General features: G+C 44.5%; 1 protein-coding gene across 1 annotated transcript in view; it reads right to left on the reverse strand.

Annotated features, from left to right (window-relative positions):
• arvcfb (ARVCF delta catenin family member b) overlaps positions 1 to 15504 on the reverse strand; it is a 104814-nt gene that overhangs the window by 77536 nt on the left and 11774 nt on the right. The gene's annotated exons all lie outside the window — the stretch shown is intronic.

Genomic DNA, 15504 nt, shown 5'->3' on the forward strand with positions numbered 1-15504 from the left:
TATTTGGTGAAAAAAATTGCACTGAACCAAGCTGATTAGATTTGTCTGAACAATTACATCAAGCTGGAGGGAGAGGTGGAGTGAAAGCCAAAGAGAGAGTAAAAGTTTTCGTGTTATTCCCTGTTGTGTTCAGTTGAAACACTCCAAGTGACGCCTTGTGGAGGAAGACTGCTTGTTTTCTTCGAGCCTTTGAAGACACTTATAAGTGAACAGTTCTCCATTGATTCGGCAACTTCTCTCAGGCTTCTAAGCCCCACACAGTCCTCATTGATTTCCAGTCCTTTTTGCTGAACAGTCAAAAGTTTTATGGTGAGGATCTTTTATCCTAATCCAACACTCCTCAATTCTCCATATCCCATTGGGAAAATGGCCGTTTTTGGCTTTGGATAAATGCAACACCCCACTCAATGAAACACTGAATGAAAATGAAAAATGTTTTTTATATGTACCTTCTACAATCTATCAAGTAACTTAGACTCAGTCAGCACTCTCAACGGAGATGTGTTAGGCCATTATACATGGAGAAAGGTTCCCATGCCCCATTATTAGGGTTAATCACTAGCAAGGCAAGCTGATTCATATGGAGCGACACGTTTATTTACCCACAATCATTAATGAGCTGAGGAAAATATATTTTAACATTTTTTACAACTGACCTCGGGCTAAACAGCACAGCTCTGCTAGGAAGGGCCTCCTAACGGTATTCAGAAAAAATAAACTGTCCGTACTGATCAGCTGCCTCCAATCAACCTTCTTGTTCTGTTCAATTATAAATGCCAATTACATTCCTGAGTCAGTGCCGAAAACAGTAATGGATAATACCTTATTTGAAGAGTGTGTACATTCTTCATTGAAAATGTCTTCCAATATCATGAGAAGTTAAATAAATATCGATTTGATGACAAAAAAAAAGCCTTGTTCGGACATTGAATTTCATCGTTCACTCAAAATTCAATGTCCATTGGAACATAGAGGGCATTTCTAGGTCCCTTGTCATTCATAGTCTTCTGGCTGTGACATAAAAGTACCTTTCCATTGTTTCTTTATTACCACTCTGTAAAGAAACAACTTACAATTTACTGGAGAAAGACAGTACTTCACTAGGTATTCAGTTAGAATATTGTCCATGCAACGTACATATGTGGATACGGAGAAAGTTGCATGTACAGTACGGTATCATTATTAAGATGAGGCTACTGCCTATACTGTCTCCGTGTTCTCCCTGCTAATCTGAAAAAATTAGCTGCATTCCTAAAATGTTCCTAGTTCCTTTGAAGGCTGGCTGGGTGAACCCAGAGGAGACACCGTCAAAGAAGGAATATGTAATAAAAGCAGTGCCATCTTACACTTGTTTAAAACACACAGTGCTTGGCAAAGCACTGGATAGAGAGGAAGGGAGGATCCTTAGAGGCTCGCTGACAAACTGGCTTCTTGATCCGAGCTTAATGCGCTGTCTCTCGTTCGCTTCCCCCGCGCTCTTCTTCTCGTCTCTGCGTGCTCTAAGTGAGAGAGCGAAGTTGAACTCGTCATTACATCCCCTAAATAAATGATTAAAAGCCGTCTGGCCGTGGGCTGGCATGGCTTTCTGCTAGTCCCCGGGAGAGAGTGGGGCTGATTCTGACTCGAAGAGACTCAGGAAAGCATACCCTTCCCGTCAAGGGCGGGAGAAGTGGAGCACATTGAGTTAATGGCCGATCTCAAAGAGGAATGATAAAGAGGCGCAAGGATATGAGAGAGAATGTGAGGGTGAAGAAGTCTGAGAATATGTGGATCCTGTGGAAATAGTTTGTGTTTGGCAGTGGAATAGTGGTAACTTTAAGGTTGGATAGGCTAAAGTTCCCACAAAGGAAGATTCAAATCTAAAAACTATCCACACAATTTTTATGCTCTGCTCAAAGGACTTGTGTATTGTCCTGTAATAACCACGGCTGTGATGAACACAATGCCATGTAAGTGTTTGTCAGCCAGTGCCTCATAAAGAATCCAAAACTAACTTTTTTTCAAACCCAGAATTGGAAAGGATTGAATTAACAGAGAGAAACAAAAGCCTCCTTAGCTTCCTGTATTTAACAAAGCAACAAGAATGTCTGTGTCCTAACCTAACCTAGCCTAACCGCCTTTCCCCACTTCTGATGAGGAGAAAATAGGCTGCAAGAGCTTTTCCAGTTAAATCACTCCTGTTCAGCCAACGGCAGCAGGGAGTCTGAAGCATCAAAAAGACAGAGATTTGGCTCAAATGAAGGCCTTAGGATTTGTACAACCTGCACTTTATTCAGTCCAGCACGGCTGGCTCTGACTAGCAGAGGAAGTGGTCTGACTTGGTGGATAATGGAACATCACCTTTCTCAGCAGTGCCTAGACGAAGGAGACTATCACACCGGCTAATTCTTAAATGGAGGAGTGTGCTTCTACTGTCTGCTTTTGCTACAAAAAATCTGAACATTAAAGAGTACATTGTGCAGTCAAGAGCCTTAAGAACTTCTTAAAACGTGCCTGCATACTTCACAACAATCAATGCATCCAAAAAAACAAAAAAAAAAACAACCATATGCTTGACAAGAACCCTTGATCAATCTCTCTTGGAGTATATTTCATAACAATAAAGCATAAGGGGACATACGGCTCCTTAAAAGCAACTAATCTCAACTGTGATGAATTGATGTGCGAGAAAAAAAGAGGAGGAGTACGAGGAATACAATGGCGGGAGATTTAGCGATACAGCGGTGTCAATTAGCAGCAGTCTGTTATCTGCCATCAATCCACACCCATTCATCATCTATGTTCAATAAGCTGCTCGGTGCTGTCTGAGGATGGAGAGACACAGTGAATGTCGATAAGGGGCTTTCCTTCCCCTAGGACAGAATCAGAATAAGAAAACTTCACTTGGTGTTAAGAGAATGAGTCATCCCCGCAGAGGGTGCCCACGGTGTGCAGCACGCATAGTACTTATATTTTATTGATACTGTGGTGATGGTACTAAAATGGCAATATGGAGGTAATAGACAGTACTAGGGACCAACAATTTTAAGTTGGTTTACCTTAACCATGCCTGGGTAAAATAACGTCGTACAAACTCACCAGTATACTTTACACGGATCAGGTATAACGTTATGACCACCTTCCTAATATTGTGTAGGTCTCCCTTGTGTCTCCGAAACAATTGTGACTCATCAGAGAATGGACATGGGCCTTCTGAGGGTGTCCTGTGGTGTCTGGCATCAGAATGTTGTTAGTGGGGGCCTTTGGGTCCTATGGGTTGAGGCGAGAGGCCTCTCTGTATCAGGCTTGTTCCAGTGCATCCCACAGATCCTTGATCAGTTTGGGATCTAGGGAATTTCCAGGTCAACACCTTGTGCTGTTTTTCGTGTTTTTTGAGTTGATCTAGGAGTGTAATTGCTACGGGGTGGGGGTGCCTGGTCTGGTCTAGGTGGGTGGTACATGTCTAAGCAACATCCACATGAATGCCAGGTCCGAAAGTTTCCCAGACCCAGAACATTGTATTGTCACAAGACGGTCAATGTTATGTACTTCTCCTGTCAGTGGTCATAATGTCATGGCTGATCAGTGTAAGTAGCAGTGCTACAGGCTAGCTCTTTTTTTTCTGCCATGCCTACCACCTGATGAGATTGTTGCTGCTGCTGTACAGTATACAGTATAATTTCCCCAGCCTCCCCAACTCCACGCCTATCCCAGCATCCACCTGTAAGTACTGAGTCTGAGTTCCCCCTGAGAGGTTACTGCCATGCTCCGTTTCCTGCAGAGTTGAGCTTAGCGTTTCCCTGTGACAAGTGAGGTCTAAACCTTAATATCAAATACCAACATTGTTTACATTAACATAATCTCGAACAAAAATGCTTACTATTAGATCAAGTACCGACTACACAGCCACAGAAGTGTCAAGTGTACTGCAGATATAGAGGGGAGACAAGTTTCCCAGTCCCTCCTACACTCAAGCAGAAATTAGATTTGCATGTCCCAGTCTGAACATAGTGGGAGGGAGGCTGTGTGTCTTTTGGTTTGAGACAACAGACCCTGTCAGATCACCACCTGGTCATGCATACTGGAGCGATCAGAGTCACCTTCTTTACTGATGCACAAAACACACACACACACAACAAGCTCAGTCTCTGTCTGACCCCTGCGCAGTGACTAACAGGATTTCACTCCCGAGACATGCCAGCAATCATTACATGGCTCTTACACAATTAATCCCCGCGCAAAGATCGCCTGGCTAACCTTGGGTCGTCCAATTTCCCATCAGTCCCGTCTGTTTCTACCACCTGCCCTCTCAGCAGCTCTCCGGAGCAAAGAATCACATGGTAAAGTTCAAATGATAATAAGAAAGAAAGAGAGCGTGTGAGGATGCCGTGCATCAGGGGGAAGAAGCAACTGTGAACTATGGCCATGTGATCCAAGCATCCAGCCCAAACAAGGCTTATTTGTGGAATGAAGCAGATGCAGAAGGGAAGTCAAGTAGAGGAAAGGAAACTGGAGGAGCTGACAATGCGTGGCAAAGGCCCAAAACAGCCTGCTCTCCCAGGGTAAAAAAACGAGAAGGGGGGCATTCAGTCACATCCAAGGCCAGTAAGGCAGACCTCATCTCTGTTACAGTCAGGGCAGAGGTCCCAACTCTCTGGAATATTTGGAAGTCCAACTGACTGGCCCTGGAGTGTGTGGTAGTGATCTTTATGAGCACGTTTGAGCATTTAAGTGCATGCTTCGGTTCTAAAAATCTTCCAAGAGTTTAAAGTGGCAAAGCACACACAAATAACTAAAAGGAGAAGTCTTGATGATCTAGCTGGGAATGATGGGACCTTAATCTCTCCTGCTCCGGTGACTGATCCTGGGCCAAATCTAGGTTTCCCTCCCTCTCTTGTCTCTTTCACGCTTGGTCGCTTGGTTTCAGACACCACCATCATTTCCCACCCAAGGCCTGCTTTCTCTGCCTCTTCCCAGAAGCACCCTCCGTCGGTGTGCCCTTTTGTTCCTTAGCACCAGCGCCTAGAGACGGAATAAAACCCGGACGCTTGACAAACTCAGACCTGATTGTTTCTTGACGGGGCATTGCGACCATATTTTCCCACTCCAACAACTATCTGGTGACAGATGGAAAACCCAGCATGACCCCTGGCAACGTGACACCACCTTAATCTCTGGAAAGGCTGCTATTTCCATGAAAACTGACCGGGAGATGTTTTCAAACCTTGGATAATTTCAAACATATGCCATCAATTATACGCCGACATTCAAACACACTTTCACACAGAGTCACATACCACATATGCTTTCCTCGTAATTCATAGCCGGGAGTCAGATTAAGAGTCAAACATCCAGAAAGTCACAGTAAACTCGGAATTCATGGCAGCATTCAGCAAACTGGGCAGCAGGGAGACAAAGAAGTGCAGATTTCTAGTACGTAGCAGAACAGATAAAGAGAGGGAGTAAGATAATAAATAAAAACAAAAGGGGGGGAAACCACTTTGAGCCAGTAGAAGCTAAAACAATGAGCCTCGGAGAGCGGCAGCACTCACAGCCAGGGGTTTGATTGTTTGGACAACGGGTGCGACCAGAAAAAGAAGAATTCAGCAATGTAGAGGCAGATTATAGGTAGTGTGCCACAGTCGACGGGTGGTGGGCGGGATGTGCTGCATGGATGGGTTTGCTTCGATGGCGTAACCCTGGCTTCCCGGAGGGTGGCTTGTTTGCACCCCTCCTCTCAGCTTCTGGATCACTGTCAGCACGACTCTGTCAGAGGACTGGTGACTGGAGGTGGGGGGGTGCGGAGGAGGATGTGAGACAAGCTTCGCCAGAAGCTCAGTTCATGTGAGGTCTATTGGAGATTTAGGGACTTGGAAAGGGGACATATGTTTCACTTCCAGTCAGGCTACCAGTGGAACACTTATTGTCCTCCCGACACCCTTTCTCCAAAAACTGTCTGCATGTGCAGCCGCAGGGTCTCTCATTTAACAGAAATGTACCCCCCTTTCTTTCAGTCTCTCTTGTGTAGAAAACAGTAAAGCCTGAGGCAGTTAAAGTACAGGACTGCTAACAGGCTTAGCTGGATTCTATCACTGTTTTAGGAAGGATACTAAATGTCCTCCTGTGGGACTGTGGTGGTGGGGTGCGTGACGTGTTGGGGGATTCTCAACAAGAAGAGGCCAAGAGGTCATAAAAACAGTGCCATACTTCTTGAACTCCAAGGCAGACCCTATGAACCTGTTGGTAAAAAATCTGCACTGATTCACTTCAAATTAGTATAAATCCCTACACGAGGGTGATAACCCAAGGTGTGACTGCATTCTCTCTAATGCATTCTGTAGTTAGGACACTTGGAACAAATTAAACTACTTCTCATCTGGACAGAAAACCCCATAGCCCTCCGGCTCCTCTGGAGCCGTGAACCCAGAGGCGCCTCCACCGTCACCTAAACCTCGCACTGAAAAACTGCACACATAGATACCACCTAGCAGAGCTAATGCAGTCCATCACACTAACTGCGACTAGTTTTCAAATATGCACTCGGTCAAACGTGATTAGTGCCCCTCTGGGGATATTTTTACAGCCTTGTGCCAACCGTCTGGTAAAGAATTGGGCTCATTTTGTGAGCAACAGCGTAGCGTCGCAGCTGGAGGCGGACAAGCCACAAGAGCTGGTCGACGGGGAAATCCCTGCCAATTTACTATTAACCTTCAACGGGTCAAGCTATAAGTTGAGGCTGGACGTATATGCGTCTTACAAAGGAGCCATTGTGCTGCTGGATAAATCGATCAGGGGCCCTGAACTCCAGCCTACTAACTTTATTTATTATTTTCTCTCTGTCAGATGAAAAGGAATGTTATGACCTGTACACCGCCCTCGGATTGCAGAGTTGCCGCATGTATGTACAGTACGTGTGTGCAGATATTTAAATGGAGTGGATATTTTCAACTCTTTGGCTTATATCTGTTGTAAATTCATGTCTTGAGAGTAGGGGTGTAACGGTAAATACAAGTCACGGTTCGGTACGTACCTCGGAACAAATACCGTTACACTCCTACTTGTGAGTGTTCCCTGGACTTTTTTGCCACTCTGTTATGAAGATTTCTAAATACCGCATAAAAAAATAAAAAATAAATATTCCTAATAAGCTCCTTGAGCAGCATATACTGAATTTAAAAACCCAAAGATACCAATTTACAGTTGTAGAAATTGTAAAAACCTTTTAAAAGATGAAACCAGCGAATGCATTGCATTTCTGTCTGGTGCACGACAAATACACTCATCACCATATTCTGCTTATCAAAAGTGTTCCTTCTTCATTGATTAATAGACTTGGAACAGTCTTCAACACAAAGTCCCTCCGAGTCTGAGCAGTTTAGAGCTAGAGCTTACCGTTAAACACAAACACAGATCTGAAATCTCCGGGTCAACCAGAGTCCACAGACGCGTTGCCCTCTACATCACTCCAAAACAAAGACAGCCCTCCCTCGCAACTCACAGTGTGTGAAGTAAAAAATCATTGAGTCTACACAAAGAGCATCTTTCATGACAACGCTCATAAACATAGCAATAAACTCGAGCGAGAGCGAGGGAAAGGCAAGTCCGCAAAACCTGTTCGTAGCGTATTCCACCACCTCTGGAAGAGGTAAACAGGGCTAAATTGAATCTGAACAGGATCTGTATTGGTTTCCTACAGATGACACTGTGTCGCAGTTAAGATTTTTAATCAGAGATTAATAGCCACAAAAGACACAGCGGCTCATTTACAAGCTAATGGAAACAAGTCTACCTGATTTCCTCTGAATATTGAATAGGGAGTAAATGCAGAGAGACAATAGACAAGGCACTCATCCTGGTGCTGAGGGACTGTGTGCTTTTGTGTGTACGCATGTGTGTGTGTGTGTGTGTGTGTCTTTGAGGCTGAGCGAGCAAAAGAGTCTTTTAAGCTCACTTTCAAAGCTGCAAGCTGATCATGAATATTTAAAACAAGGCAGATATCTGAAATATAGTTTTGGTAGTGTGCCTTTTTTTTGCATGCTAAATTAGCAAAGAGTACATTTTCAGCAAGAACCACAGTATAAATATGTCTTTGAAGCTGGGGATCATTCGCTATGAAGTGTGGCCATTGCAAACATTCGCTGGATGAATTAAAAATATCAGAAAAACTTTTCACATGATCAGGAAAGCACTCCAGAGAGCATATATCAGGAATGCAGAGTAAAGCCTTTTCGGATGGAGAAAAAACGAAAAGGTGGAGGCTCCCCTGCTGCAAAGGAAGGATGGGAGAGTGGGTGAGTGTGGGATTGGAGGGGTATTTTTCTGGTGGGGTTGCTGGGCGGGGTAACTTTGAATCTCACTCTAATAGAGTCGTTCCCAAGCTCCGAAGAGCTCCCCGAGGTACTGGATATGAAAGCGTGCTTCCTTCTTCCAATAAAGTGTTAACACGTCTCAAATTTTATTTCTGTATCATGCAGTATTCATGCTCTGGGTCTATGTTGTGTTGCTCTGCAGGTGGTTGGGAGGAAGAGGAGGATGCAGATGAAATATGGATTATCTCCTCTCAGTGTCTGGCTAAGCCCCACTTTGCTGGCACCGCTGCTTTTCAATGTAGCTCCCCTCCCACTCAGCCAGGCAGCTGCAGGCCTATCATCTGGCTGCTAACCCCCCACCCCCCCGCCCAGCCTTTAATCAACCGAACACACACACACACACACACACACACACACACACACACACACACTCTAACATCTCTATCCATCTTCCCCCCATGATGAAACATCCCCCTCCCGCATCATCAGCTGCTGTTCTGTGGTTACTGTACAACAGGAAATGCTGACTTCTGAAGAATTGGGTATCCAGTAAACAGGAACTTGACCCAAAATAGCCATTAGCTGGGAGAGGAGTGAAGCCCCCCACCCCAAACTACAAAAGGTCCTATTAAGAGATAGGTCAGGGTAGTTTGGATGACAGATAGCATCCCAACTCTGGTGAGGACACGACTCCCCACAGGAAGGACATTTTAGCCCAACCCTTCAAAGTCCTCTGGAACACTGGCTAGAGTTTCTCCTAATCCTGAACCTGACTTCACAGAGCCCCTCACTTAGGCTCTAGATTACCCATCCCTACTCAAACTACAGGTTGTTGACATGTGGGGGATACTACATCCTCATACCATTATACTTTCAACAAAGGCTCAGGAAACAAAACTGCAAGCCAACACACATAAACATCTATTAGGATTTACAGGCCAAATAACTAGATCTACTGTTCTCTCCCAAAATGTGGATCTACACAGGTTTCTGCGCAGTGAGAGAATATCACCAACGTTGCAGAAGTGCTAACTTTTACCTCATAATGAGTTACCAAGTGATTTATCATCCCATATCTGAGAAATTACTTGTGATGATGACATAAAAGGTTTCCAAAAATACTAAAGTCGTAATTAACTGAAATTATCCTTTAAGAGATAAAGGGTGTTTTTCAAACAATTTCCTTCTCAGTATTTTGTCATCAAAGGGCTCGACGGAAGATAAAGCGGAAGAGACAAACAAAGAGACATTTTTTACTTCAGACAAGTCTGATGTACATTTAGATCCATGTTAGAACCACAAAGCTGCGTCGCGTTAGCTCAGTGTTACAAACGGGAGGCCCTTTAGTACATCCTGTGTCTACCAAGTGTCCACGTTGCCCGTGGGATGACAGTTGAAACTGATAGACGTGATTACTATTATCAGTCACGCTTACACCAACACCACTGGGGCTAATTTAGAGTGAGTAATGAAAATGTTAAACAGTTGCTCATTTTCCTGGGGACCACCTGCAAGCTGCTTAAGGACCTTCGGGGATCTCAAGACTCCACTTTGTTATAAATCGGCAACACAAGTATTTTAACCCAGGGGAGGATGGGTAATCTAAAAGCAATTATACGGAGAACAACAGCCATCATCGGACACTTGAGTGAGTGGCGCTTCGGGCTGGCCCGTAACCTGAAGAAGAGACAGAAACAACAGCTGATCGTGCCACTGCGTCTCCCTGTCTACAGCTCTGATTGCCGGGAACAGCGAGAGGTTTGTGTATTTTGGTCTCTGTCAGACAGAGGATGTCCGGTGAGCGCCAGCCATCTGATTACCCACGATTCTGATGCCGTGCAGCCACTCCAAATCAGTTTAGCGTCATTTACCTCTCTTAATTGACCAAAATATAGGTGCTTTCCAGAGTCTGTGACCAGGGCTGTTTAGCAAATTTGATGAAACCAGAAACCAGGATACAGTTTATGACTCACTCCAGTGTATTTGCGGTTGGAGACGCTAGATTATTCAAGATAAATTATTTTAGAGTAACATTCAGAGTAGCTAAATGTTTTAAATGCACTGAGCAATAATTTAAATCACTGTGAATATGAACTATGAATACTATGTCAATAAGATGGATGTACTCATATTAATGTCAGCAGAGCGGGAACAGAACATGTCCTTAACCCTGAGTTATTTTATTGTAATGGTAAGTGGTGTATTGCTGGCGCAGCATTTGGAGCAATGTGGGAGCTAGGCAAACTCTACACAGATGGGAAGGAAACAAGGGTGCTCGTTCCTTTCCTGCTGTCTGCCCACTGAGGAATTCAACCCCGCCCTGGTAGCTGGGCTTCACGGAGAAAGAAGAGGCTCACTGGTACAGTTCTGCAGGAATTATACAAGACTGGTGTTGTGTTATTTGAATTTAGCTTTTTTATGCCTGGGAGAACCTAAAGAGGAGGAACAGAAATAAATTATCGTAAATCCCAGCTGTCAGTGAAAACTAGTGATGTTCTGGAGGAATATGAAGCAGTTTACTGTTGGATTGACGATTGCAGTTGTAATTTAGGGAAGACAAAGCCAAATCTCCACAGAAATTCAGTCTGCTATCAACCCGGTTCAGGCAAACCCCATAGCCTGAATATAGAAAGTGTTCAGAGCAGTGTGCATGTGTGTGTGTGAGTTTGTGTGTGCTGACCCACTGTGAGAGCCTTGACAAACATGCCAATTCTCTTGTAAGAAAGTAAACTTTAATGAGCATCCTCTACACATTTTTCGGCGTAGCCGGGGCAGAGGTTTAGTGAGGCCGCCCCATCTGGGAGGTTACCTCTGCTATTACCTTTGCACCAGCTGGCGGGAGCTGCTTTGTGTGCGTGTAAATGTCTTGGGCGGCCAGAGGCCCATGATCTAGCCCACACAGAGAGAGTGGGGTCCACTCGAGGGGGAGCGGGCCTCTGTCTGAACGCTTAAAATAGAGCGGAGGGGTGTGAGATGACTGCAGCCAGGCCGACAGTGCGGAGAGCTTTTTGTGAGGGTGTGTAGGTGTGTGTTCGACGACTCTCACTGCTGCGCAGTGAGTGCTGCAGCGTGTTAGTGGAGCCCAAAAATAACACGCTACAATCTTTGGTCTAGATCCAGATCTGTGCACGTACTGCACCGAATCAGGCACGTCGCCTCGCTGTCGCTCTAATACCATAAAGTCCTTTACGGTCGGAAAACCTTCCCAGAAGACATTTGCAAAAGCAGACACTAAAGTCATCTAATAAAGCAACAGTCGTGAAACTGTTTAAGGTGTGTTAGGAGCTACTTTAAGCAGGGTGAGGCAGCTTTCACTGACTCTTTAAGCTGCTGAGTAAAATCACACCACAGTGGAATAATTTGCAGAGTGAGACATCAGTTTTTATGATCATTATGATAATCTGTGATCCCTAGCTTCGGTCACAGAGGAACGTCCTTCATATCAAGGCTGACTGGCCAATATCTCATTTTTAATGGAAGTCTAAATATATGGGCTAACACACTAATGCTCTCTCAGACAAGATGTTTCTGTCAGCAGTAGCCAAACAGCAGGACATTGCTCTCTCCTCTTGAACACACACAGCTGTGCACCCAAGCACATCACAAAAGAAACTCACACATTGTACTGCAACAGTACTTTTATTTGCGAGCATGAAAAAAAAAATAAAAAAAGTGCAGTGGACAGTGACAGCATTCTCCAATAATCCTCCATGAGACAGAGCTGTAAGCAGCCAGCTTGGGCAAGAGAGAAGCAGGCGCACAATCGCAAGCAAATCTTTCTCTGAGAAAATGCAATATAACCACGGGGCTTTTTGTCAGCTTTACACTGCTAGAAAAGAGGCAGATATGCAAGTTTTCTCAAAAGGTGCCAGTCAGCCTTTCACACAGGACTGCAGAGGTTACAAAAGCACTGCATAGGAACTGACTTGGAGGGTTGGATGGACACAACAGCATTAACTACAGTAAAAGCTAACATTCTGTGCTTTTGTGGCCTTAGCATTGTCCTCTTCCTTTATGCCTCAGCAGGGATGACAGCATTCATACGCAAAGCTGGGCTGAGGCATACTGCAAACCATCTAGGAAACCCCTCAGACTGCCGGCATACATCGATCAGTCGTAACATTATGACCACCTTCCTAATATTGTGTAAGTCTACCTTGTGCCTCCAAAACAGTTGTGACTCATCAGAGAATGGACATGGGCCTTCTGAGGGTGTCCTGTGGTGTCTGGCAACAGATTGCTGTTAGTGAGGGCCTTTGGGTGCTATGGGTTGAGGGGAGGGGTCTCTGTGGATCATCCCACAGATACTTGATCAGTTTGGGATCTAGTGATTTTAGAGGCCAGGTCAACACCTTGTGCTGTTTTTCATGTTTTTTGTGTTGATCAAGGAGTGTCATTGCTATGAGGTGGGCTGCCTAGTCTGGTCTAAGTGGGTGGTATATGTCTAACAATGCCAGGTCCAAAGGTTTCCCAGCAGAACATTGCATTGTCACAAGATGGCCAATGATATTCACTTCTCCTGGTAGTGGTTTTAATGTTATGCCAGCAGCACATACACTCCAACAAACCAATTCATGTGGAAAACAGTCCAACCATCTTATTAAAATCCTGTTCTGTGAATAGATGCCAGTAGCTAATTAAGCATCTCTGAGTTAAAAGGGAGGTTTATTTCTTGGGATACTGAATATTTTCCAACCATCTCTTGGCAATTTGTGCAGATCACGGCACAAAAAAAATAAATAAATTGTTGATGTCCTTATAAGTCATTCTGGTTTCTTTTTGACCCCAAAACTTGTTCCAATGAACTTGAATTTTTAAAAAATCACCATTGGTCAAGCTCAAACATCTTCTAAGCCTTCACCTTTTTTCTCTGTTAGTCAGATCTTGTCTAAACATGGTAACACAGGTAATGAGGGTTTGCCTTCAGAGCCAGCAGGCAGCGAATTTGCTGCGTTTTTCTGTACTGGCTCAACACCTGACTCCTCTGTGCTGAATCGCCTCTGACATGCCGATAGATCTTTAATCAGAATGAGTTTGTGTTTGACAGCCCACTTTGGCACACGCAGAGAGACAACCCTGATTCTAAAAGGGACTCAGAACATTTCTTCTATCTGAGACATCCCCAGATTTCACTGCAATTACTCAGAGCTTCTGCATACTGTCCAGGCTGCACGCACCTGAGTGCCACCCTCTTGCTAAATATAGCATCAGCTGTGAGCCCGGTCCCTGTGCTGTAACATTTTCAGCAAATAAATAAAGATATGTAACAATTGTCTCACTTCTAATTCAGGACTCTGGATGCACCCTCATTTCATTAGGCTGAAATCCTGACTGAGACAAACAGAGACAAGGCAGAGCCGTAAGTATTGCATGCCAGAGAGCGGTTAGATAGATAGCAGGCAGGCGCCATCCAATAACAAAATGAACACTCAATCTTATTTGGGATCCCTGGAAGCACTGAGGTTGTGTTTTTCTCTTCAATCATAGCAGCTTCCTATCCGAGCACTGAACTGCTGTGAACAGATCAACTGTTTGCTGGAATGCCCGAGTCATGGTGAATATTTCATATGAAGCCTATTGTTGTCTGCCCCACTGGGGCCTCAGCAAATGGCCCAATGAGGGAGAAAACACTAGAGTGGATTCCACAGACCAAAGTCCATTAGTCCGCTGGCCTCAGGAAGAACCTAGGCAATATCTCAAAACAACTGAAAACAACTTTTTTTCCGGCAAGTGACGCAGTGAACAAAGACTGAACCGGGATGATTTCTGAAGACCTCGGCTCAACCTGAGGAATGTATCAAACAGGGCACGGTCTGTTCTAGATTATTACCCAAGGTTGCAAAGAGAAACTGTGTGAAAAACCACAAATGATTCTTCACACACTGGGAAAGAAAACGATGACTCCATGTTTACGCATAACTTACTGCGTTGTGTAATGAGTGGCCAATGGCCCCCCCACCATAAAGCCTCAAAAACACAACCCTGAGAAACACGTCTTCAAGATTTGATGCCCACACGAATAACAACATCTCACTGTGTTGTTTACATGACACTGTGTCATGTAAACTGCAGTCATCTGTGCTGACTCTCGCTTGAACCACTAACTAAAGCCATATCTGAACGCTCCATGGGAAAGAATCTTTTCATGAACAATATCCTATTAATAAAACAGCGACTGTACATTGCTAAAAGACAGCAGAGAATCAATTTTAATGAGTATAAAACCAAAACTTAAGGTCAGTTTTAAAATGCTAGATTCAATGCATATGCAAATGTAAAATAATATGGATATTTAAATATGTGAGCTACGAAGAAAAGCAAACTGTGCAGGAATGTCCCCTGGGACTTTAAGAGTAAAACACAGCACAATCAAGACCTGAACTTGAAAATTATGAGGAATGGAATACATTGTTCTGACCCAGTTCACCCCACTTGAAATCTCCTGTCACCACCTGGGAAAAGAAAAGCCAGAGGAGAGATGAGGGCACCAGTTAGTCTGGGAAGCAGACAGCCTTGAATCACCAGCGGCCATTTAGCAAGTAGTGAAGGACCTCCCTGAACAATAGCAAAGCTGCTGAAAAGCTTCGCTGCCCTGCAGTGCATGGCAACACAGGAACAAAGCAATGATATCTGGCACATAACTCTTTTACCTGGCCAGAGAAAGCACCTTATCAAGCAAGACCACAAATCAGGAACTCCGCCAGCAGTCCCGACAGTGATTCGTCTCGCACTTGAGTGAGGGTCTGCACAGAGCAATAACCTCCGTCTCGTCCTCTTGTCAGTGTCTGGATACGAAGGAGGGCCGAAAGCAGCTCTGACTACAAACCTAAAGATTATAGCCCTACTGCCAACAACACAGCCCCATTAGACTTCCCATATGTATGCACGTGAGTGTTTCAAACTCAGCGTGCAACAGGGGTGCTACAAATGCCACATTCATGCCGCACGCCAAAAGAGAAGCCACGTGGTGAGCGGACTGCTATTTTCTCCTGAAAAACAAGGGCTTCAGATTCCTAACATGTTGCGGAGATTAGAGAGCAATCCTGTGGAATTCCAAGCCCCATATGGTGACAAGGTGCTCACATCTCCCCTATTAGAGGTTTGTTTTCCTTGCCAGAAGTTTCGGCACTTGTTCGAGGGCCAAAATAAAGATTAAGCAACACAGAGGAGCATCGTAAAAGAGGAGCGTGAAGCAAAATAATGCTCATTGTAGTCT

The sequence above is a fragment of the Chelon labrosus genome, assembly GCF_963514085.1.
Source record: "Chelon labrosus genome assembly, chromosome: 9".
Classification (NCBI taxonomy): domain Eukaryota; kingdom Metazoa; phylum Chordata; class Actinopteri; order Mugiliformes; family Mugilidae; genus Chelon; species Chelon labrosus.